The 25,508-nt window shown below is 36.9% G+C and overlaps 1 non-coding gene across 1 annotated transcript; it reads left to right on the top strand.

Annotated features, from left to right (window-relative positions):
* Positions 1-10,087: 10,087 nt before the first annotated feature.
* LOC126666364 (small nucleolar RNA R71) lies at positions 10,088-10,194 on the top strand. Its single transcript, XR_007637868.1, has one exon. It is a non-coding gene; the product is annotated as a small nucleolar RNA R71 (small nucleolar RNA).
* The last annotated feature ends 15,314 nt before the right edge of the window (positions 10,195-25,508 follow it).

Below are 25,508 nucleotides of genomic sequence, written 5' to 3'. Positions count from 1 at the left end.
AAAGCGCTTAAACAATTACGGATAACTCAATTAATAAAGGGGTTTGGAGGTCGAAACTACGCTTAGGTCATGCAATCAATGGTTCGGGTCTAGGGCTTCAACAAGTGAACCGAGCGTTCCTAAAGCATAACTCCCGCTCTCTCGAGCCTCAAGGAGTTATAAAATCACAAACAAGCCAACTAACCAAGCCTAATCCACTCTCGTGGCACTAAACACGATTAACAAGCCAATTGGCGATTAACAATCCACTCTAAGGTTTCCTAATTTCTAACCCACTCTCATGGTGTCATTAATTAGGATCCTAATTGATCTATCCAATTAATTAACCTTCTCTCAAAGTGTTAACCAACCTAGAATCATGTTTTAGGTAGCTAAACTAAAACAAGCATTAGGGAAATCAATTAGAACAACAACAATAAGCCCAAACCCTAACCCAAATCATACATTTCTAAACTTCATTTCAACCCCCAAACAAAGGGGTTTAGCCAACCATGGCTAAAACAACAAACATCAAGCAAATAGAATAATAAATCATTGAGAGATAGATCTAGTTACCTTTGTAGAAACCCAAGCCAATAACATTCAATAAGATAATACTTCAATAATAAAATGAGAATAAATCTTCAATAGAAAAAGCTTAAGTATTCAACAATGGAGGAAAATATGAAAATCTGGAAATTCTATTGAAGAAGGTAAGGACTACACTTGGGGATTTCTAAAATTAGGAGAAGATTCAAAAGTACAAAATAGAATAAAGTCTAGCAAAATCTTCTATACCTAAAATAGAGATAAAGCCCCTTATATAGTACCAACAAAAGAAGGAAAAAGACAAACATTCAATTACACATGTGTTGGGCCCAAAATAGCAAATTAATAAAGCCTTAATGCATCTTGAATTAAGATTTCCCCATTCCAGCAAGCCCAAGTTCGAATAGAGCTCCTTGGGCTAAATGAGAAGCCCGATTCGAGCTGCCATTTTCTGCTCCAAATCTCGATCTTCAAACCTTCGTAACTCGGTGTAGAACTGTCCGATTAAGTCGATTTTTGAACCGTTGGAAAGCTCAGGACGTCTACTTTAACTTTCATGAAGATCACGAGTTCATTTGAGGCTTCTAGCTAGTCCAAATTGGTCAATTAGTGCCCCGGGGTCAGCCTTTTCAGATTTGCAAATGAGCTTCCGCATTGCTTTTGTCGTCTTTTCCAACTTTTGCACCAAAATGCTTCCGCAATGCTCCGAAGTACCTGAAATACTAAAACACGTAATAAGGCATACGAAATACCATAAAACCGTGATAAAACGTTAATAACGCATGCGGAAACGACGCTAAAGATAGGAGTAAAAATACTCCTATCAAACCTCCTCACACTAAAGCTTTGCTTGTCCCCAAGCAAGAAATGAACTTAGGCAAATTAAACGGAAACTAACCATGGCGATCTTGAACAAGCATCAACAAATGAACTCCTATTCAACAATGGCTCAAATGATCTCGCCTAAAGTCAACAACCGCTAATGATGCACACAAAAGATGAATGCACTTTTAATGACAAAATGAGATGACAATTAGACTACACTTGCATTGGCTTAAGGTTTTTGTTGAACAATTCAAGTCATTAAGGTCATCTAAGGGACATGCATTACTTGGTCAAGTGATAAGAAGGCAATCAAGGCATAGCAAACATAGGCATCAATTTGAAAGCATATTAATTCTCACAAGATTCACTCTAACACACAAGTGTTTGGGGGTGCACACAATTAAGCTCAAGAAAAATGCTAATTCACCATAGGCTTGCTTTTAGTCCGATTCTCCCCTACTTAGTTCGGTAATCAATTGCTATCATATGGTCTTTTGAATGGGTTGTAACTTGGCTAGGGGTTAGGGGGTAGGTAAAGAAGGATAATTTTGGCTACAAAAAAAAAAATTTGACTTGACAACTAGATATTTATTCACAATTATTTGTCTAACTTGGAATTTTCTTGCACATTTGAACTTCAATTTGATTTTCATGCCTTTTATTCAACTTTTCTTCTTACTCTCTCTTTTTTTTTTTTTTTTTATGTATATATATATTTTTTTTTTTTTTTAAATATTTATTTTTCTTGATCTTTCTTTATTCTTTCTTTCTTTTGTTTTTCTTTCTTTTCTTTTGGCACATAATTACTTCTTTGCTCATGCCTTTCCTATTCTTCAAGTTAGACAAATTTTTTAATAGTTAAAAGTCAATCAAGTCAATTTTTGGGGTATTTTTAAAGGGTAATTTGTTGAAGGGATGGTGTGTTAACATGTGTTGCAATTTGAAAGAAATGGCTTAAGGCTCAAAGGGGTGACCTAGTGGTAAGGGTGGGCTTTTTAAGTGGTTTTAAACAAAATGGTGATCCTAATGCCATAATCATTTAGCAATTGACACTCAACTATATAGTCTTAAATGGACACTAAGCAAGTTCTAGGAATATAGCTACACAACACACAAGAATTATAATCAAGGCTCAACATTTTAGAAAAGAATGTGGTGTTATGCACTAATTTAATTCCTAAGTTCTCATGCCAATCATGCCCAATTTTATTCACAAATGACCCAAAATTTTCAAAAATTTGCACATCATGCATCCATATCCCAAAACAACTATCATGCTCACAATTGTTTTCACCAAAGAACATTTTCACCCAATTTCCATCAAAATTTTGTCACATAAAAGTATTTTCATCAATCAATCATCCTTGGAAGTTGCTCAAATTAGACAAAAATACATTCATGCCATTAAAGATCGGGAGATGTCATAAGTTGATAAATTTCCAAATTCCGCCACAATCACAACATACAAAGCATTCAATATCATGCTTAGAGCAAAGATTTAGTGGAGGTGACTCAATAACTAGACTACTAACACAAACTAAAACAACAAAGTAAAATAAAACACACTAAAGCATAAAACAAGATAAATTTCAACTAACGACATACAATTGACTAACCCTCCTCACACTATTTCGAACTTAGTCCCTAAGTAAGAAATATAAAGCAAAATTGTATGAGTTGAGTTAGAGAAATGCAAATCTCGTTTTAGTTGAATTCCGGTGGTTCGGGCGATGGAGTTGGAGATGGATAGGCCGGCCCTCCTTGGGCATTGAGATAGTCACGTAATTTCTCTTCGTGACGCCTTTGTCGATCATGAAGCCTCTTTTGGCGATATTCCATACGTGCCCACATCTTGCGTTGATCCTCCATGAATCGGAGTTGGGCGGCTTCAAAGTCATTCCTTGTATCCACATTAGGAGCGGGAGGCTCCCATTGCACGCCCTCCGGTATTGCTCCTCCTTCGGCGCTTGTTCCGGCCGCATATTTGTCTTTCCGTCGCACCGGCTCTACTTCTTGTCTTGGTGATGCGCGCAAACCACGCGGAATTGGCATGCCGGGATGTGTTTCCACCCAATTATCGTGTAAGTATTTCCCCACTATTTTCTCTTTCCTCACATATCCTCCTATACCCAAATGATCCATATCAATCATTCGTGGTGATTGAATCCGATATTTGCTTTCATCAAAATCCGGGTCTTGTCTTGCCAAGAACAACACTAACCATCCGAATCCTAGCTTCTTTGGAACTTTTGGAATCTCCCGGAGCAATGCCATCAACCGATACCCCATACTTAATTGCAATTCTTTTTCCGTTGGATGGTCTAAAGCTCGCAAAAGGAACAAATCCGACTTTGATACTTTGTTATGCTCATGGCGACCATGGAAAGTGTGACCATACCACTTAAGCAAGATTATGGTGACAAAATCCCGAACCTCTTTCAATTTGGCGATGTGTGAGTTGTAACTCGGCTTCCCCGATGCTTTATTCCATATCACATTTGCCTCCATATCGTCTAAACCCGGCAACTCTTTAAATCCGAACTCATTCAATTCAAGGCCTTGGATCAAACTTTCCATGGAGTATTCCCGCTCTTTGCCATCTAACCGAAATGTAATAGAAGTGTTGTCGGATGACGCAAGAGTGGTGAAGAATTCAAATGTGAGTTCCTCACATTGATCATGTGGTATCTTAGTTACTTTATCAAGGTAGAGGAAGTGAAGACTTTCTTCTAGCGCGTCATCAACTTTCAACTTCTTCATGGTTTCCCAACATATGGCATAAGCATCGGTGATACCCCATTTCTTAAGCTTCTCGTAGCGTTCACCCTCACTATCCGAGCGGATTTCGAAGGGTGCCTTATATTTCCGTGAAAGAGCCCCGAAATTGGTTGTCTTTCTTGAAGAACGGATAGGTTGTGGTGGTAGCTCCTCTTGAAATTCTTGCTCATTAGGAAGTATGGATTTTTTCTTTGAGGCTCGGCTTGCTCTTGTATTCCGAGACATTGTAGAGGAAGGAAAAGGGTGTTTGAAAGTGTATTTAGTTTTGAGTTTGGCTTAAAAATAGTGGAGATAGAGCTTGGAGAATTTTGCTAGAAGAAAGAGAATGGAGGTCTTGGCTATGGAGTTTTTGATAAATGGGGAAAAGAATTTGGAGAAGATGAAGTGTTGGAGTTCTTTTTGGGGTAAGATTTGAAAAATAGGAGAAAAGGGGTGGAGATCTTGCCATGTCATGAATCTTTGTGAAATGCTTTTCTAATTTGAAGGCCAAGATTAAAACACCTCATCAATCCAACTCCCCTCAACACCAACCAATAGGAACATTCCAAAAATTCAACCAATAGGAGCAATTTTTTTTTAAAAAAAAAAATCACCCCCCCCTTAAATGAGGTGAGCTCGAATCGAGCTCACCTCTTTGAAAGCCAAGCTCGATTCGCCCAGATTGCCAAGCTCGAATCGAGCTTCCCCTTTAAAAGGCCAAGCTCGATTCGAGCTTGGCAATCTGGTTGCCCAGATTGCCTAGCTCGAATCGAGCTTCACTTTTACAAGGGGAAGCTCGATTCGAGCTTGACAATCTGGGTAACCAGATTGTCAAGCTCGAATCGAGCTCTTCTTTTTCATGGGGAGCTCGATTCGAGCTCCCTATTTAAAAGGGGAGACTTGATTCGTTTCGGGAGGGATTTTTTTTTTTTTTTTTTTTTTTCATTTTTCATTTTTCGCCACACCTACGCACCAAAACCAAACACACCGGACGTTATCTTGAACAAAAAGACATAAAACTAACAAAAAACAATATCTAAACAATCTAAAGAAGGTAAAACAACAACAAAAACATTAAATCGAACCTCTTGGGAATGCCTCCCAAGTGCGCTTGTTTAAAGTCGAAAGCTCGACCGTCTAATGGTGGACTCATGTAGGATTTGTGAAGGATATCTCATCCTCCACCCGATTCGTCAAGGGTCCAAGATATGGTTTGCACCGGTGGCCATTAACCTTGAAAGTTTCACCCTTGGAATTCTCCAATTCCACCGCACCATGATTCGCCACATTCCGGATTTTGAATGGGCCACTCCAACGAGATTTCAATTTTCCCGGAAACAACCGCAAGCGTGAATTGTAAAGAAGTACAAACGAACCAACCTCTAAGACCTTTGGGGAGATGTGAGCATCATGCCATTGCTTCGTTTTCTCTTTATAGAGCTTGGCATTCTCATACGCCATGAATCGGAATTCATCTAACTCATTCAATTGAAGCAATCTCTTTTCCCCCGCCTTCTTGAAGTCAAAGTTCAACTTCTTAATAGCCCAATACGCTCTATGCTCAAGCTCTAGAGGAAGATGACACGCCTTCCCATAAACAATACGGAATGGTGACATACCAAGTGGAGTTTTGTAGGCCGTCCTATACGCCCACAATGCATCATCCAATTTCAAAGACCAATCTTTCCGGGATCCATTCACCGTCTTCTCGAGAATTCTTTTCAATTCACGGTTCGAAACCTCAACTTGGCCACTTGTTTGGGGGTGATAAGGTGTGGCGACCCGGTGATGCACATTATACTTCCTCATAAGAGCTTGAAATTGCCGATTGCAAAAATGCGAACCACCATCACTAATAACCACTCTAGGAGTCCCAAACCGATTCACTAGCCGCTTAAGAAAACTCAACACCACTTTAGCATCATTAGTGGGCAAAGCCTCCGCTTCTACCCATTTCGAAACATAATCCACACATACCAAAATGTATTGGTTTTTGAATGAAACCGGGAAAGGCCCCATGAAATCTATACCCCATACATCAAATATTTCCACTTCTTGAACCGAAGTCAAAGGCATCTCATCTCTTTTCGAGATGTTGCCTACACGTTGGCACCGATCACAATGGCCAACAAACTCTTTGGCATCACGAAACAAAGTTGGCCAAAAGAACCCGCTCTCAAGCACTCTAGCGGCGGTTCTAGCCGAACCATAATGTCCGGTCTCATGACATGAACTCAAAATGGGCATCATTTCTCCCAAGGACACACATCGTCTCAACATTCCATCACCACATATTTTAAACAAGAAAGGTTCGTCCCACAAGTACCTTTTGACATCGGATAAGAACTTCTTCCTTTTGTGGGATGTCGAGTCCGGAGGCATGACTCCCGATGAGAGGTAATTTGCAAAATCGGCATACCATGGTGTCTCCACTTCCCGAATCATCATAAGCGTTTCGTCCGGAAACCGCTCATTAATCTCCTCACCAATAGGAATTGGTTCCGGATTCTCAAATCTCGAAAGGTGATCCGCCACCACATTCTCCGTACCCTTCTTATCTCGGATTTCTACATCGAACTCTTGCATGAGAAGAATCCACCGAATAAGCCTAGGCTTTGCATCTTGCTTAGTGAATAGATACCGTAAAGCGGCATGATCGGTGTATATGATGCATTTCGACCCAAGCAAGTATTGTCTAAACTTATCGAGAGCAAAGACAACCGCCAACATCTCCTTTTCGGTAGTGGTATAGTTGAGTTGTGCTCCCGCCATAGTTCTACTAGCGTAATAGATCACATGCACCCGCTTGTCCTTTCTTTGCCCCAACACGCAACCCAATGCTTGGTCACTAGCATCACACATTAGCTCAAAAGGCAAACTCCAATCCGGAGATGAAATAATGGGAGCGGTCACAAGTGCCGATTTTAGCTTCTCAAAAGCATCTTGACAATCCTTTGTGAAGTCAAACGACGCATCTTTTACTAGCAAACTTGTCAATGGTCGAGCAATCGACGAAAAATCTTTAATGAAGCGCCGGTAAAAACCCGCGTGGCCCAAAAATGCCCGAACTCCTTTGACCGTAGTCGGAGCGACTAATTTTTCAATAACCGCCGTTTTTGCCCTATCCACTTCAATTCCCGCCTCCGATATCCTATGCCCGAGTACAATGCCTTCATCCACCATGAAGTGGCACTTTTCCCAATTTAGCACTAAATTTGTCTCCACACATCGTGCTAAAACCCGCCTTAGATTCGCTAAACAACCATCGAACGAATCGCCAAACACGGAGAAGTCATCCATGAACACCTCCATAATATCTTCAATCATATCGTTGAAGATTGAGGTCATACACCTTTGAAATGTGGCGGGTGCGTTGCATAGTCCGAAGGGCATTCGCCGGTATGCAAAGGTACCGTAGGGGCATGTGAAGGTCGTCTTCTCTTGATCTTCCGGGAGGATTAAGATTTGATTGTAACCCGAGTACCCATCAAGGAAACAATAAAACTTGTGTCCCGCTACCCTTTCTAACATTTGATCGATAAATGGTAGCGGAAAGTGATCTTTTCGGGTTACCTCATTGAGCTTCCGATAATCGATGCATACACGCCAACCGGTTACCGTCCTCGTGGAGATTTGCTCTCCTTTTTCACTCTCCACCATCGTCATACCGCCCTTTTTAGGAACACATTGAATGGGACTAACCCACTCACTATCCGAAATCGGGTAGATTATTCCGGCGTCGAGGAGCTTGACGATCTCTTTGTGCACTACCTCCTTCATATTCGGATTCAATCTTCGTTGCCTTTGAGCCGACTTCTTTGACTCATCTTCGAGATTAATCTTATGCATCACAATTTGAGGACTTATTCCTCGAATGTCTGAGATTTGCCAACCCATTGCTAACATGTGCTCTTTCACCACTTGCACAACCTTCCTTTCTTGATCCTTAGAGAGCTTGTTCGAGATGATTATCGGCAAGGTTTCGTTCTCCCCAACAAAAGTATACCGAAGGTGTGGCGGAAGCGGCTTCATTTCAACTTTCGGGGGCAACTCCGAAGATGGTGGAGTCACACCATTGCTCTTATCTAAACTTTCCGGCTTCGGTTCATCCTCTCTAGTATACTCATCATCCCCCGACTCGGAATGAAACGAAACTTGAGAGATTTGTTGAGGACAAATTTCTACCCTCTTTGCTTCATTCAACAATTGCACATTCTCCCGGAGTTGCTCTTCCACAATCTCATCAATCACATCAATTCTCATGCAATCCTCCTCCTCGATGGCATTCCGCATCACTCTCTTCATATCAAATTCCACCCTTTCCTCATCAATTCTCAAGGTGAGCTTGCCGGCATGAACATCAATGAGAGCACGCCCGGTGTTCATAAAAGGGCGACCAAGAATCATAGGACATTCTTTATCTACCGCATAGTCTAGGATCACAAAATCCACCGGAAAGATGAATTTATCCACTTTAACGAGCACGTCTTCCACTATCCCATATGGCTTTTTGAGAGAGTGATCGGCAAGTTGCAATACCATCGAGGTGCGCTTTACCGGTTGATCACCAAACAAAGACCTAAAAAGAAACAATGGCATCAAGTTAATACTTGCCCCAAGATCGCACAAGCAATTTATAGCATTCATATTTCCTATAGTGCAAGGTATAGAAAAACTCCCTGGATCCTTAAGCTTTATCGGTAGGTTGCTTTGGATTATGGAACTACAATGCTCCGTGAGCGGTATTGTCCCATCTTGCTCCCAACTACGCTTGTTCATAATTATGTCTTTCAAGAACTTTGCATATTGGGGCATCTCCCGAAGTGCATCCGCCAAGCTTAGATTGATTTGCAATTTCTTGAAAATCTCAAGGAACTTGTGAAATTTTTCGTTCCCTTGAGCTTTCCTTAACCGGCTTGGGAATGGAACCGGTGGCACAAACGGTGGCGGCGGTGGTGGCCTCACATAGGGCTCTTCAACCTCGATAACCACTTCCTCACATTCCTTTGGTAGTTCTTGGCTTGAGCTTGCTACATCAACAACCACTTGAGGCTCATCCTCCTCAACAACATGCTTCTTCCCATTGGCTTTCTCAAGGTTTCTCCCGCTTCGGAGCTCTACCGCCTTAACATGCTCTCTAGGATTGTTCTCCGTAGTAGACGGCAATCCCCCTTGTTGTCTACCTTGAAGCGAAATCGCCATTTGAGAAATTTGAGTTTCCAAATGATGAATGGTAGAAGCTTGATTCTTCTCCCTTTGCTCCATTTTCTCTAGCTTCTCTAGCACCTTGGAAAGCACATTTCCCTCATCCGTATTCTTTTGTTGTTGGAATCCCGGAGGGTGTTGAGGTCTACCACCATAGTTGTTTCCTTGCCCTTGATGGTTAGGATAAGGGCCTTGATAAGGACCTTGTTGTTGGGGCCTATTTCCTCCTTGGAAACTAGGACCCGCTTGTTGATTTGCTTGCACATTGCCTTGGCCATCTTGATTCCTCCATCCGAAGTTAGGATGGTTTCTCCACCCCGGATTATAGGTGTTCGAGTAAGGATCATTCCCTTGACGTTGACCTCCCACATAATTCACTTGTTCGCTCCAAGTTTGACCCGTGGCATAGCACTCATTACTTCCATGATTGAAATCTCCACAATGCTCACAACCTACTTGAACATATGCAACCGGAGCATTCCGTGGACCCACTTGCTTCTTCAAGGCATCAACTTGACTTTGTAAAGAGGCATTCATGGCTTTCATCGCTTCAAACTCCTTGGATTGGTCAAGTGTCATTAATGCCTTTTGAGCCGGTGGTCTTCTCCTTTCCGAGGACCAAGTGCTACTCACCATAGCTAATTTTTCAATCAACTCATTAGCCTCATCAAGTGTCTTTTGCATCAAAGAACCTCCCGCGGCCGAATCAATAGTAGACCTTGTGATCTCACCCAAACCATTATAGAATATTTGAAGCACATGTTCCCTTACAAGCCGATGATGAGGTACGTGCCTTTGGAGATCCTTGAACCTCTCCCAAGTTTCATAGAGAGATTCCCCCTCATATTGGTAATAATCAATGATGTCCTTTGTCAACTTCGCGGTTCTCCCCATCGGAAAGTACTTGTGAAGGAAAGCTTGAGCAAGATCCCGCCAATTGTGGATAGATGCATTAGGAAGTGATCGAAGCCACAAGCTAGCCTTGTCTCTTAGTGAGAACGGAAACATTCGAAGCTTGATTTGATCGGAGGTGACATTATGGAGCTTGAATGTGTCCAACACTCCCAAGAACTTGGCTATGTGTTCATTCGGATCCTCACTTGGTAACCCAAAGAATTGGCACCGATTCTCTAGGAGTTGAATCGTGCTAGGCTTGATCTCAAAAGTAGCCGCGGTGACCGGCCTTGCAAAACACCCATAGGTAGCATTATCCACATCCGGGAGGAAGAAATCCCCCAAAGTTTGTCTTTGTGCTTGATGGCCTTGAACTTGAGGGTGATTGTCCCCTTGTTGCTCTTCCTCATAGTTATCATCCCCACGTTCCATGATAACGGGTATACGATGTTCCTTTCTCACACTTCTTTCAAATCTCCCGAGGTTGTCTTGAAAAGGTTCTAGTGGAAGATTGGCCCTTCGTGTATTGTGCATACACTATAGTTAATCTCCTACACAAACAACAACAAGCAAACCACGCGTAAATCCGGAAAGAAGCAAAAACAACAAAAGTGATAAAAAACAGAAAATAAAGCTAACTCGACCGAACAATAACTAATTTCAATCAATCAATAAACACTCGTCACTCCCCGGCAACGGCGCCAAAAACTTGTTGAGAATAAACCCAACTTGTAATAGAGTGGACCTAAGTCCGAGTTATCGATCCCACAAGGAGTGAATTCAAGAGTGATTATCGATGAGAATGAACTTAGTTGCGATTCAATTCGTTTAGCACAATAGACAATTGGAATTTGAATTCAAGTATCAATTTGACAATAGCAATTAACTAAAATAAAACTTTCAATTAACAATTAAACAACAATTCTAGAAGACTAAAGCGCTTAAACAATTACGGATAACTCAATTAATAAAGGGGTTTGGAGGTCGAAACTACGCTTAGGTCATGCAATCAATGGTTCGGGTCTAGGGCTTCAACAAGTGAACCGAGCGTTCCTAAAGCATAACTCCCGCTCTCTCGAGCCTCAAGGAGTTATAAAATCACAAACAAGCCAACTAACCAAGCCTAATCCACTCTCGTGGCACTAAACACGATTAACAAGCCAATTGGCGATTAACAATCCACTCTAAGGTTTCCTAATTTCTAACCCACTCTCATGGTGTCATTAATTAGGATCCTAATTGATCTATCCAATTAATTAACCTTCTCTCAAAGTGTTAACCAACCTAGAATCATGTTTTAGGTAGCTAAACTAAAACAAGCATTAGGGAAATCAATTAGAACAACAACAATAAGCCCAAACCCTAACCCAAATCATACATTTCTAAACTTCATTTCAACCCCCAAACAAAGGGGTTTAGCCAACGATGGCTAAAACAACAAACATCAAGCAAATAGAATAATAAATCATTGAGAGATAGATCTAGTTACCTTTGTAGAAACCCAAGCCAATAACATTCAATAAGATAATACTTCAATAATAAAATGAGAATAAATCTTCAATAGAAAAAGCTTAAGTATTCAACAATGGAGGAAAATATGAAAATCTGGAAATTCTATTGAAGAAGGTAAGGACTACACTTGGGGATTTCTAAAATTAGGAGAAGATTCAAAAGTACAAAATAGAATAAAGTCTAGCAAAATCTTCTATACCTAAAATAGAGATAAAGCCCCTTATATCGTACCAACAAAAGAAGGAAAAAGACAAACATTCAATTACACATGTGTTGGGCCCAAAATAGCAAATTAATAAAGCCTTAATGCATCTTGAATTAAGATTTCCCCATTCCAGCAAGCCCAAGTTCGAATAGAGCTCCTTGGGCTAAATGAGAAGCCCGATTCGAGCTGCCATTTTCTGCTCCAAATCTCGATCTTCAAACCTTCGTAACTCGGTGTAGAACTGTCCGATTAAGTCGATTTTTGAACCGTTGGAAAGCTCAGGACGTCTACTTTAACTTTCATGAAGATCACGAGTTCATTTGAGGCTTCTAGCTAGTCCAAATTGGTCAATTAGTGCCCCGGGGTCAGCCTTTTCAGATTTGCAAATGAGCTTCCGCATTGCTTTTGTCGTCTTTTCCAACTTTTGCACCAAAATGCTTCTGCAATGCTCCGAAGTACCTGAAATACTAAAACACGTAATAAGGCATACGAAATACCATAAAACCGTGATAAAACGTTAATAACGCATGCGGAAACGACGCTAAAGATAGGAGTAAAAATACTCCTATCAAAAACCCCCTGAGACCCAAAATCGCCGATTTTTATTAAAAAAGGGTGACGTGGCTGCGATTTTCAAATGTCAGACTGAACAAATTCTGACTTCATGTCAGTCCATGTTAGGTGTCAGATGACACCTCACCAAAAACCCCAAAAATTCTAAAATACCCCCAATAATACAATTAAAAAAAATTAAAACTTAAAACAACCAAACCATTCAAACCAAACCCAAATAAACTTGACCAAACCGCTTTACCCCCACCCTAACCGCCGGCCACTAACCTCCGGCCACCGCCGCCGCTCCCAAGGCCGGAAGATTTTTCCGGCCACCACCTCTGTTCTTCATCGAAGAACAGACCACCCGATCTGTTCTTCGATGAAGAACACACCACGGTGGTCTGTTCTTTGATGAAGAACAGACCACAGTGGTCTGTTCTGATGGCCGGAAAAAAATATTCCGGCCGGAAAAAAATATTCCGGCCGGAAAAAAATATTCCGTCCGTGGGGGGCGGCGGCGGCGGTGGCCGGAGGATGGTGGTCGGCGGTTAGGGTAGGGATAAAGCGGTTTGGTCAAGTTTATTTAGGTTTGTTTGAATGGTTGAGTTGTTTTAATTTTTAATTTTTTTTAATTGTATTATTGAGGGGTATTTTAGAATTTTTGGGGTTTTTGGTGAGGTGTCACCTAACTAGGGGTGAGCAAAAACCGAACCAAACCGGAAAACCGAACCGAACCAGTCCGAAAAAAATTATGGAGTGGTTAAAACGGTTAACATGGAGTGGTTTGGTTTAAGATTTTTAAAAATCCCGGTTTTCGGTTATGGTTTGGATTTAAGGCTCGGTTAACCGAACCGAACCGAAAACCGAAAAACCCCTAAACTACGTCGTTTTAAAGATCTGATAAAAAAAAAGAGACAAATGATACACACTATAAAACCTACCTTTATAATTGTAACCCTAATTTACCTTTGTTCCAGCCGTCTCACATCTCTTCTCCCTATTTTCTCTAACCCAAACATTTTTCTTCTCCTCCTCCAATTCTTTCCCACCCAAATATTTCCCTTGTCCTCCATCTATTCTCTCCATAGTTGAAAGATTTTATTGCAAAAAGCTTCACTGTTATTTAATGGTTATTCAGGTGTGAAATTCGTCGGCTTTTCGATGGCTAGAGTTCGAGGTTTTGCTATTAGATGCTTATTATACATGTTTATACAAGATGGCTTCCATCAAAAGCTTATTTTTAAAGGTTTGTTCCATCCAGAAATCTCATGCATATGGATTACTCTAAGAAATTTTATGTGTATGTAGAGATAATCTACTTTTCCGATGAGTACTCCGTGTTTTTTATTAAAATTGATATCTTTTTTGTAGATCTGTCTTTTATTCTATGTTTTCTTCTTTGAGATTTTGAACAAATCTGTTTAATTCTTAGATATTTCAACATATGTTTGTTATTTTTCATTTCAATGTCTGATTAAATTAAATTCTTATTTTCAATTTTTGCAGGTCTAGCTATTTATGCAAATCTGTGACTAAAGAAAGAGCTTCAAAGGAAATCAACAATGTTTTGTATTTTAGTTTTAGATTTGGTGACAGAAATGTAATAAATTGCATTTTAGTTTTAGGTTTAGAAAAATGTAAAACTATATTTACACTTGATTAGTATAAGAAATCATGTTATAATTATTTAATTTTTATATTTAGACCTGTTTTTTTTGTCTAAAGATGGATATTTTAGACCTATGATTTGAGTTTTATGTGTTATTTGTTATTCGGTGAACCGACCGAACCGAACCGAAAAACCCGACCTTTTCGGTGAACCGAACCGAAAATAACCGCAAACCGATGAGTGAAGTTTGGTTTTGGATTTTATAGAGGTGGTTTGGTTTGGTTTCGACTTTTTGCAAACCGAACCGAACCGAACCGAACCGTGCTCAGCCCTACACCTAACACCTAACATGGACTGACATGAAGTCAGAATATGTTCAGTCTGACATTTGAAAATCGCTGCCACGTCACCCTTTTTTAACAAAAATCGGCAATTTTGGATCTCAAGGGGTTTTGTGAGCGCCCCCACAAAGATCAGGGGGTTTAGCGCCCGCAGCCCTTAAAGTCAAGTGCCATGGGTGATTATTAGCCTAATTTGTCCTTAAAATTAATTTATATGTTGATTGTCCATTGATTACAAGTTGAGGGGACATATTGCCACTTCTCATTTAAATTTATTGTAAATTTTATTATTATGTTTTATTTATAATCAACTTAAATAGTTAGAAATTAGTTAAAATTTAAATTAGATTAGAAAATAATTCATTAGTGAATTACAATTATTTATTTTATTAATAAATAAAATAATATTAAGAACATTAACATAAAAGAGCCAATCTCTGTTCACTCTCTACTATAATATTTGAAAATTTATGCAAATAAACATTCTAACTAAAAACATTTACTCCGTCGCCAATAAATTTACTCTCCATTAATTAATTTTTTTATTCAATTACATCACGTAGATTTTGAAATCTTTTATACTAGGTAATCTAGTATCCTTATGCATGAAGATAATCAATTCGGTCGCAATATTATGGGATGAAAAAATTACAATCATCTGTAATAAACTACACTCACCTATAAATGTATCATATTACTCATTGATATTGAGTAATTTTCATCTAAATTAAGTATGTCTCATTTTTGAATATCTGATGTTTAACTTTTTGTTATAAAATTATAAGGATTTTAGTATCATATAATAATACCTTAATTGAATAGATAATAAATATTTTATAAAAAGTAGTATTAACTTATAATGCCTCTTAACTCTTTTGTTATATTTATGGGTTTCTAATTTTTAGATTTACTGTTTAAGAGTGTATTATTATTAATTAGGTGTTTTTGAGTAATTAAATTACTTTATATATTTGTGAAAAGTTATACTAGTACATTTGTTGAATACAATTAGATATATATGTCAATTTTGAAATGATTATTCATGAAATAAAAAAGGGTCGATTGATTTGAATGTTTGTTAATTTTTTTAATATTATTTGTTTTTAGTTGTTTGATTAATATTTTAACAGTTTTAGCTATATTCCGTGTAAGTTTGAGATCGATGACGGCTAGTAGTTCATAATAATAATCATAATAATTGTTAAACCAATAACGTAGTTAGATCAATCTTATCATATCTTTGTAATATCTTAACTGCCATATCAGTTTGTTATTATCTTGTTGTAACAACTCCTATTATCTCTCTCTGTAAGTTGTATTTAACCTAAAGATGTGAATGAGAATTCAACAAAAACTTTCACAAATCACTCTGTGTTTACATGGTATCAGAGCTATAGAAGCTAATAAAAAAAAAAAGCTCTCTCTAAACCGATCCATGGCCATGTCTGCTCTAGATAACCAAATCGTCACTTTTAATGCTCCTTCACATCTTCCCACCAAACTCACTCAATCAAATTTTTCTGTTTGGAGAACACAACTCCATTCTGCTCTTATTGGATACAACCTTCTCGGTTATATTAATGGTGGCTGTCCGAAACCTGCAGCAACAATTGTAGATCCTGAAAACAACACCATCACTGTTCAAAACCCAGAATTTACTCTCTGGTATAGACAAGACCAACTCATTCTTAATGCCATTTTGGGCAGCTGTGCAGCTGAAATTCAGTCACATATATCCTCTGTTTCTTCCTCTAAGGAAGCATGGGATCGTTTGTCTGTTCTCTATGCGAACAAATCTCGCACCCGCATCATGTCTCTCAAGGAAAAACTCCACAATAACCCACGCGGCACTCGTTCCATCACAGAATACATGCAGGAAGTCAGAGCCACTGCTGACGCCCTTGCCATTGCTGACAAACCAGTTGATGAAGAAGACTTGATCATACATGCTCTAACAGGTGTTGGAACAGATTTTGCCCCAATTGCAGCAGCCGCTCGCCTACGAGAAACTCCAATCAGCTTTGATGAGTTATTTGACAAATTGGAGGCCTTTGAACGAGACAACAAAATTGCAGCCGCAGCAGAGCACTCCCTGACAATAGCAACAGCCAATAATGCAACAAGACAACAAAATCAAAGTCGCGCTTGGAATAATCGCTCTCATCAAAATTCAAACCGTTATGGAGGAACGAACCACCACAACCGTTCAAATTGGAACTCCGCTCGATCAGCCACAAACCGCTCTTCTTACTCATCACCCTCATTTTGCAATTTTTGTGAGATATCTGGGCATCCAACAAATGAGTGTCGAAAACTTGCCCGGTTTCTTAAGAACAACAATTTGCATATCGGTAATAGTAAGACTGATAACTCTCAACCTACAGCCAACATGACATCTCTTCATAAACCCACCACTCAAAATTGGTTGTTTGACACTGGCGCATCGCATCATGTTACGGGAGATATCAATAACTTGCAGCAATTTACAGACTATGGTGGGCCTGATGAAATTAATATCAGTGATGGTACAGGTTTGCGTATAACACATATTGGCAGTACTAAACTTACTCATAATAATTCTTCATTTGCTTTGGATAATATTCTGTGTGCACCTTCTATCAAGAATAACTTAATCTCTGTTTCCAAGTTTTGTCAATCAAATAATGTCTCACTTGAATTTTTCCCTTTCCATTTTCATGTGAAGGATCTGCGCACGGGGGCGAAAATGTTTCACGGGGATAATGTTAATGATGTCTACTGTGTCCCTAGTACAACCCAACCTCAAGTTAATCACACAACAATCTCTCAACTCGATGAATGGCATAAACGCTTGGGGCATCCGACCATCTCTGTCATCCGTTCTATTTTTCATTCTAGCAATTTGAAGTTTCCATCATTTTCAGATTCAAAGTTTCATTGTAGTTCATGTGCTTTAAATAAAAGTCATAAATTGCCATTTGCAGAAAATTCTCTTTGTAGCACTAAGCCTTTAGAACTCATTTACTCTGATGTTTGGGGTCCGACACAAACATCAATTGATGGTTTTCGATATTATTTAATTTTTGTTGATCATTTTAGCAAATATGTGTGGCTTTATCCAATGAAGAAAAAATCTGAAGTTGCCATTTTGTTTCCTCAATTTAAACTGCTAGTTGAAAAATTCTTCCAGTATCCTATCATCTCCATTTACACAGATAATGGTGGTGAGTATATATCTCTTGCACCCATTCTAAATTCACACGGTATATCTCATTTTAAAACACCTCCGTATACGCCAGAACATAATGGCACGTCTGAAAGACGTCATCGTCACATTGTTGAAACTGGACTAGCCTTACTTCACACTGCATCACTTCCACATTCCTATTGGTCGTATGCATTTCAAACAGCGGTTTACTTAATAAATCGTCTTCCAACTCCAGTTTTAAAATTTCAGTCACCTTTTCAAATGCTATTTCATCGATCTCCAAATCTCTCTCGTTTAAAAGTTTTTGGATGTTTATGCTATCCTTGGTTACGACCATACACCACCTCTAAAATGCAATCTCGATCCACGCCATGTGTTTTTCTTGGTTATTCAACAAACCAGTCTGCTTACAAATGTTTCGATCCTGTTTTTAAAAAGACTTATCTTTCTCGACATGTCAAATTTATCGAGTCAATATTTCCCATGCAGGACACAAGTAGACATTTCGTCAAATCCCCGTCAACATTGGAGTCTTCAAGTGCGGATCTCAACAGCAACACCATTCATATTCCCTCCACTTTTCCTGCTTCTACTATCACTATACCTCTACCACCTGCAGTGTCACAACCAGATTTAAATCCTGCGCCTCCTTCCACCTCACACATATTACCCAATACACCAACACAATTATCTGTTCCGCCACTGCCTATTCCATCTCAACCTCTTCAGTCTTCCCATTATAATCTCAGGTCTTCTCAAGTAAGAAAACAAAATTCTAAGTATTTCAACCAAAAGTTTGTGAATCAAATCACTGCTCACCCTCTATCTCCATCTCTTGAACCAAAAAGCTTCTCTGAAGCTATGAAAGTTGAACATTGGCGAGTTGCCATGTCTGAAGAATTTGATGCACTCATGCAAAATGGTACTTGGGATTTGGTTCCTTCAGAAGATCAAAATTTGGTAGGCTGCCGATGGGTTTTTAGAATCAAGCGAAATATGGATGGTACGATTTCCAAGTATAAAGCACGTTTAGTGGCTAAGGGCTATCATCAACGTCCGGGTTTGGACTACTCTGAAACATTCAGTCCAGTGTCAAAACCAACTACTATTCGCTTAATTCTCAGTCTAGCTCTTGCTTATGGTTGGAAGCTTCGACAATTGGACGTTAATAACGCATTTCTTCAAGGTACACTTACTGATGATGTTTATATGGCTCAACCTCCTGGATTTGTTCATTCTTCAATGCCCAATCATGTGTGTAAGCTAAAGAAAGCTATCTATGGCTTAAAACAGGCCCCTCGAGCTTGGTATCAAGAACTCAAAGGTTTCCTTCTTCAATTCGGTTTTCAGAATTCAGTGGCTGACTCTTCTTTGTTTATCTATAACAAGAACGGCATTTGTCTTTATTTCCTAGTTTATGTTGATGATATTGTTCTCACAAGTAACAATGACAAATTTCTGGAAACTTTTGTGAAGCAACTAAGCTGCAGATTCTCCTTAAAAGACCTTGGCACTTTGCATCAGTTCTTGGGTATTGAAGTGATTCACACACCAACAGGTCTGTTCCTGTCTCAACATAGGCATATTGCTAATCTACTGGAATCATTTTCTATGGATGGAGCCAAAGAAGTTCTTACTCCCATGTGTTCTACATCTCCCTTGTTACTTAAAGATGGTTCTGCTCCTATTGATCCAACTCCTTATAGGAAATTGGTGGGTGGACTTCAATATTTATCTTTAACTCGTCCTGATGTATCTTTTGCTGTTAATCGTCTATCACAATATATGCATTCTCCTACTGAATTGCATTGGACAGCTTTGAAACGGGTTCTTCGTTATTTAAAGAACACCATTTTTCATGGTCTCTTTTTGCGTAAAGATTCTCCTTTACAATTAAAGGCCTTTAGTGACTCTGATTGGGGAGGTAATCGTGACGATGGTCGGTCTACTACAGCTTATCTTATCTATCTCGGATCCAATGCAATTTCCTGGAAATCATGTCGTCAAAAATCAGTCTCTCGATCATCGTCAGAAGCTGAATACAAAGCAATTGCCAATACTGCTGCTGACATTTTATGGATACAAAATCTACTACAAGAGTTGGGAGTTCACTTGTCTAAGCCTCCATCTCTATTTTGTGACAATACTGGTGCCACGTATCTTTGTGCTAATCCTGTCTTTCATTCAAGAATGAAACATATTTCTCTTGACTATCATTTCGTTCGAGAATGCGTCACCAGTGGTAATCTCAAAGTTCATCATATATCCACAAAGGATCAACTTGCAGATGTGCTTACCAAAGCCTTAAGTCGACAGCATTTTACAACTCTTCGCTCCAAGATCGGAGTCTCCAACGGAGCCTCAATCTTGCGGGGGCGTGTTAAACCAATAACGTAGTTAGATCAATCTTATCATATCTTTGTAATATCTTAACTGCCATATCAGTTTGTTATTATCTTGTTGTAACAACTCCTATTATCTCTCTCTGTAAGTTGTATTTAACCTAAAGATGTGAATGAGAATTCAACAAAAACTTTCACAAATCACTCTGTGTTTACAATAATAAGAATAAAATGATGATGATAATGATAGTTTTATGTATGATTAAAAATTTGATCACATGTTATTTAGAAAAATATATACTGTAGATGAAGTCATAATTTGATATTTCTCTTCTTCTTTGAAATCTGGGAGCTTAAGTTCTGAGAAGGAGAGGCTTTTTAGTAATACAAATTTAACACTTAGATGTCGATTTGTAGTATATTATGAAACTTTATGTTAACTTTTTCCAAAGTCCCATAACAAAGAAACTTCATGAATTGGAGATTCCATCTTCAAATGGTTTTGACAAAAAAAAACCCTTCAAACGGCCATTCTGTATACAGACAGCTGCCAATTATAACATTTAAATCTTGATCATTAATTAACTAATTAAGCATTGCTTAATTACAAGTCAAATGAATATGTATTTTCTTATAGTTTTGATGTCTATGTAATAAACAGCTTGAAAACTAGATTTCATACTAGAAAATACTAATTACTACGACATCTAAATTGCTACTGCATGGATTCTACCACTCCCTCCGTCCATAATTGATAGGGTGATTTGAGTTCCACACATATTAAGAAATTTGGTTATTTTTGTTAAAATTAAAAAGCCCATGATACCCTTATTAATTAGGTTATTTATAATTAATACGATTGCACCGTATTTCACACGCTCAATTCTCCAAACAAACTCAGCGCATTATAGAAGTCTTAATTTAATGCCAAATCCTTTAAATTTCCTTCAATTAGTTCTTAGCCGCCAGTAGGATCTAAAGAAAATGTAAACCAAAAGTCCCAAATGCAATTACCAGCGAATAAAACACTTCTGACGTGAGACTTTAGCATTAGTACAGAACAATAACATTGAAATTATCAAACATTGTCAATTAATGCTATTATCAAAACTAAGACCGAATTTAGTTTACTAATTTAATTAGGGATATTTTTGACAATTACTTAATTAACTAACTTCTAAAAAAGAAAATCAGCCTATAATTTGGGATATTTAAAAATGGAAATCAGCTTATCAATTATGGACGGAGGGAGCTCCGTCCATAATTGATAGGCTGATTTGAGTTTCACACATATAAAGAAATTTGGTTATTTTTGTTAAAATTACTTAAAATGCCCATGACACCCTTATTAATTAGGTTATTTATAATTAATACGATTGCACTATATTTCACACACTCAATTCTCCAATCAAACTCAGCGCATTATAAAAGTCTTAATTTAATGCCTAATCCTTTAAATTTCCTTCAATTAGTTCTTAGCCGCCAGTAGGATTTAAAGAAAATGTAAACCAAAAGTCCCAAATGTAATTACCAGCCAATGAAACACTTCTGACGTGAGACTTTAGCATTAGTGCAGAACAATAATTGAAATTATCAAATATTGTCAATTAATGCTATTATCAAAACTAAGACCGAATTTAGTTTACTAATTTAATTAGGAATATTTTTGACAATTACTTAATTAACTACTCCCTCCGTCCCGTAAAGATAGAAAAAGTTGCATTTTTACAAAAAATAAGAAGTTAGTTAGTTATAGTTAATTTGTGTTAAAATTTCTAAATTACCCTTTTATTTTTCTAATGGTTTACAAAAACCAAAGCCACTACATAAATATTGTCCAATGAAATTTCATATGTTTAAAGTCACACATTGGAACTATAAATTAATTAATATTGATATAATCAATTCTAAGGGTATTTTAATAATTTTATATCTAACTTACATCACTTTTTCTATTTTTATGGGACAAAAAAAGTGGCTACTTTTTCTATTTTTACGGGACGGAGGGAGTAACTTCTAAAAAAAAATCAGCCTATAATTTGAAACATCTAAAAATAGAAATCAGCCTATCAATTGTGGACAAAGGAACTATTATTTACTCATTATGTCAGTTTGATTATAGTTATAGAAATTTAGTTTAGATATTTGATTTTTGGGAAATTATATATGGCCAGAAATATTTGGCCAGAAAATGGACCGAAAAGGTTTAATATAATTAAAAACATAACAAAGGATTTCTCTGCAAAAAAATAAACAATATACATTATTCCATTCTTCTTCAATAGGGGTGTAAATGAACCGAGTCGAGCCGAGTTTTGAAGTGTTCATGTTCGGCTTGTTTAGCAAATAAGATGTTCATGTTCGGTTCATGTTCAGTCGAGCTTTGAATAGAGTGTTCATGTTCAGTTCGTTTAAATTTTATAGTGTTCATGTTCGGTTCATGTTCAACTCGTGTTCGTTCGTTTAGCCGCTAAACGAACAAGTTCACGAACGAGCTCGCGAAAGAGCTCACGAACGAGCTCGATAAGTACTAAACGAGCTTGTTCACGAACAAGCTCGCGAACGAACTTGATAAGTACTAAACGAGCTCGTTCGTGAGCCCGCTCGTTTAGCGGATAAACGAACGAACACGAACTTTTAAACGAACAAACACAAATATGGGTTGAATAAATTAAAAACAATCTAATTGAACTCGTTCACGAATATGAGCTGAATAAATTGGAAACATAATTATACAAATTAATCTAAATATGAATTAGTTCGCGACGCCTAATCGAGTTTCTAAACGAACTTGTTCGTGAACTATATACGAGCTCGTTCACGAACTTGTTTACGAACTCTTAATCGAGCTCGTTCACGAGCTTGTTCATGAACTGTTATTCGAGCTGTTCGCGAACATAAACGAGCCGAACACCACTATGTTCATGTTCAGCTCGTTTATATTAACGAACACAAAATCAAGTTCAAGCTCGGTTCGTTTAGAATACGAACGAACATGAACCGAACTCTTATCGAGCCGAACACCGAGCTGCTCGCGAACGGCTCGGTTCATTTACACCCCTATTCTTCAACCACTTAATGCTCCCACTTGTGCAAAAAACCAAACAATAACCATAATTCTTTGACCATTTAATAACTTGGGAATAATTTATTTTTACTTTTTAATTCTTTTTACCGTGTTGGAATTCATATCAATTTTTATTTGAATCTACCATATTTATATTTTGTATAAATTTGTATATTACCCAACACTTAGCTCCTTCTAATATATATCATTCCATATATTCATATATAATCAATAAATTTTGATTTTTTATTTCAGTATACACATTTTAAAAAATAATAAATAAATTACTATTATATACATTTTTTTATGATCAATCATAATTTTAAATTGTATTATATTAATGAATTTATTAATTTAACTTGTAATTTTTCTTATATAGTACTTATTAAGTTTAATATTTTCTAATGTATGTATTTTGTAACAAAAACAACGATATTTATAAAAGAGATAAATATAACTAGGTATTTTATGTGATTTGCAAATATATATACTAAATATTTTATTTTTATGTTAAATGTATTATAAATTCTTTCATTTCATATAATATGCGGCTTTATTTTATAATTATTTGTAGATTATAATCTTATAAAAATAAACATAAATATTACAAATAGATATAAATCTTATTTTCACCTAAATTTTAGACTATTTTCTACTTGTATTCGGGATATAAACAAGTTGGCATATTCGTGAGTTATTTGAGATTGACTCAAAAAATTCAAGTCGAGCTAATAGATTTGCGAGGTTCACCAATATCTTACACATATAAAGTAATAATATTTTTACTATATTAACTTTTTACTTAAATATATATCATTTAATTAATAAAATTGCTATTTTATGGAAACAAATTTAAAGTATGTCGACTACAAATTTTTTAATAACTTTTTCTTTAATGAACTCGAGTTGATCTCAAACAATTCAAATATCGTTTGAATCGACATCAAACTTGGATAACATAATGAATTTTTTGGTTTAATTTGAACTCGACTTGACTTGTTTAGACTCCTAATTTGCATATACATATTAACTTGATCATTAAAGCGAGTGTCGACGCTGTTAAACTCTCTTTATTTCTCACGTGTATTACCCATTCTCAATTTTTTTTTCATATATTAAATAATAAAAGTGAATTTTTTTTATGTTAAAAAGTAAACATTAACTCAGAGAAATAAAATTAATTTTGATATTGTTTTATTAAATTATTAAAATAATATTGTATACCGATGATTCTTCATTTTTTTAATATTTATGTCATTTTCCTCTGTTTCTATATTTGCATTTGTATTTTCACCTTCGACATCAGCACTATTTTGTTGTCCATCTCCGTCTTCATTATCTTAATTTTTGTCCTTCTCCAAAAATACTTTCATTCAATGAAGAAATCGTATTATCGTTGTTTTCAGAATTTGAATTGAACAAGCTATTTTCTTCAACAAATCAAATATTTCTCTCATTATTTATGCTCTAGACCCATTCATATCTACCATTTCAATAATTTTAGTTCTTAATTTACCGATTGTTGAATGAAAAAAAAAAACAGTAGCATCAAACTATTATATAAGCTACATAAAGTAATTGGTAATTTTAATATCGGGTTTAAAAGTAGTTTTAATAGTTTGTCATCTTGAGAGTAATTGGTAGTTTTAATTTTAATTCAATGATCTTAGAAATATAATATCAAGAGTGCCTTCCATTATATTTGTTTTTTTAATAATTATTACTTTTAATAATTATTATTTTTTTATATTTGTTTTTTTTATGTTATCGTGTACATATATTATTATAGTAAAGCTCACTTTCTAATCTATAAATATTTTAGTACCTTCCATGAATATCAATTACTAGCTTTCATGAATATTTCGTAAAAATGAAGAAGGAATACATGCATATTAACTACCTTCCTTAATTAACAAATTTGATGGAATATAATCGTATTTACTTTCCTCATAAATTGACAAAATCATTAAATGCTCTTTCCATACTCCTGAAACCAAGAATAAAAAGAACTGATTAGCAAGTAAATCTAATTGTGGCCTTATTTGCAAATAAAATTTCCTTCTGGCCATTTTCTGTCCAGATAATTTCGGGCCAAATAGCATCGCCCTTGATTTTTAGAGTTGTTTTGTTTTGGAATTATGAATTACATTATTATAAAACAAATGTGCAAACATATTTACTGATATTTGCCAATTATTTATTAAATAATTCATGTTCAGTTTTTCGTAAATAAATTTTAAATTTTACATTTAGTGCGAGTATCACATCCCACACCTTAACCTAATAAATGGATGATTATGCATTGCAGATATAGCTGACAGATACGTTAATTAATGTGGTTAGATTATAAATGGAAATACATGCCAATTTTGAATATTCAGCATCAATTTTTTTTTTTAAAACTAAAGTCTGGTCAAATACATTATCTAGAATAATCAACATGGAATTTTTTAAACATGAGAAGGCTGCACACACACACAC

This window comes from Mercurialis annua, linkage group LG1-X (genome assembly GCF_937616625.2).
Source record: "Mercurialis annua linkage group LG1-X, ddMerAnnu1.2, whole genome shotgun sequence".
Taxonomy (NCBI): Eukaryota; Viridiplantae; Streptophyta; class Magnoliopsida; order Malpighiales; family Euphorbiaceae; genus Mercurialis; species Mercurialis annua.
This window is presented reverse-complemented; position numbering and strand designations above follow the sequence as displayed.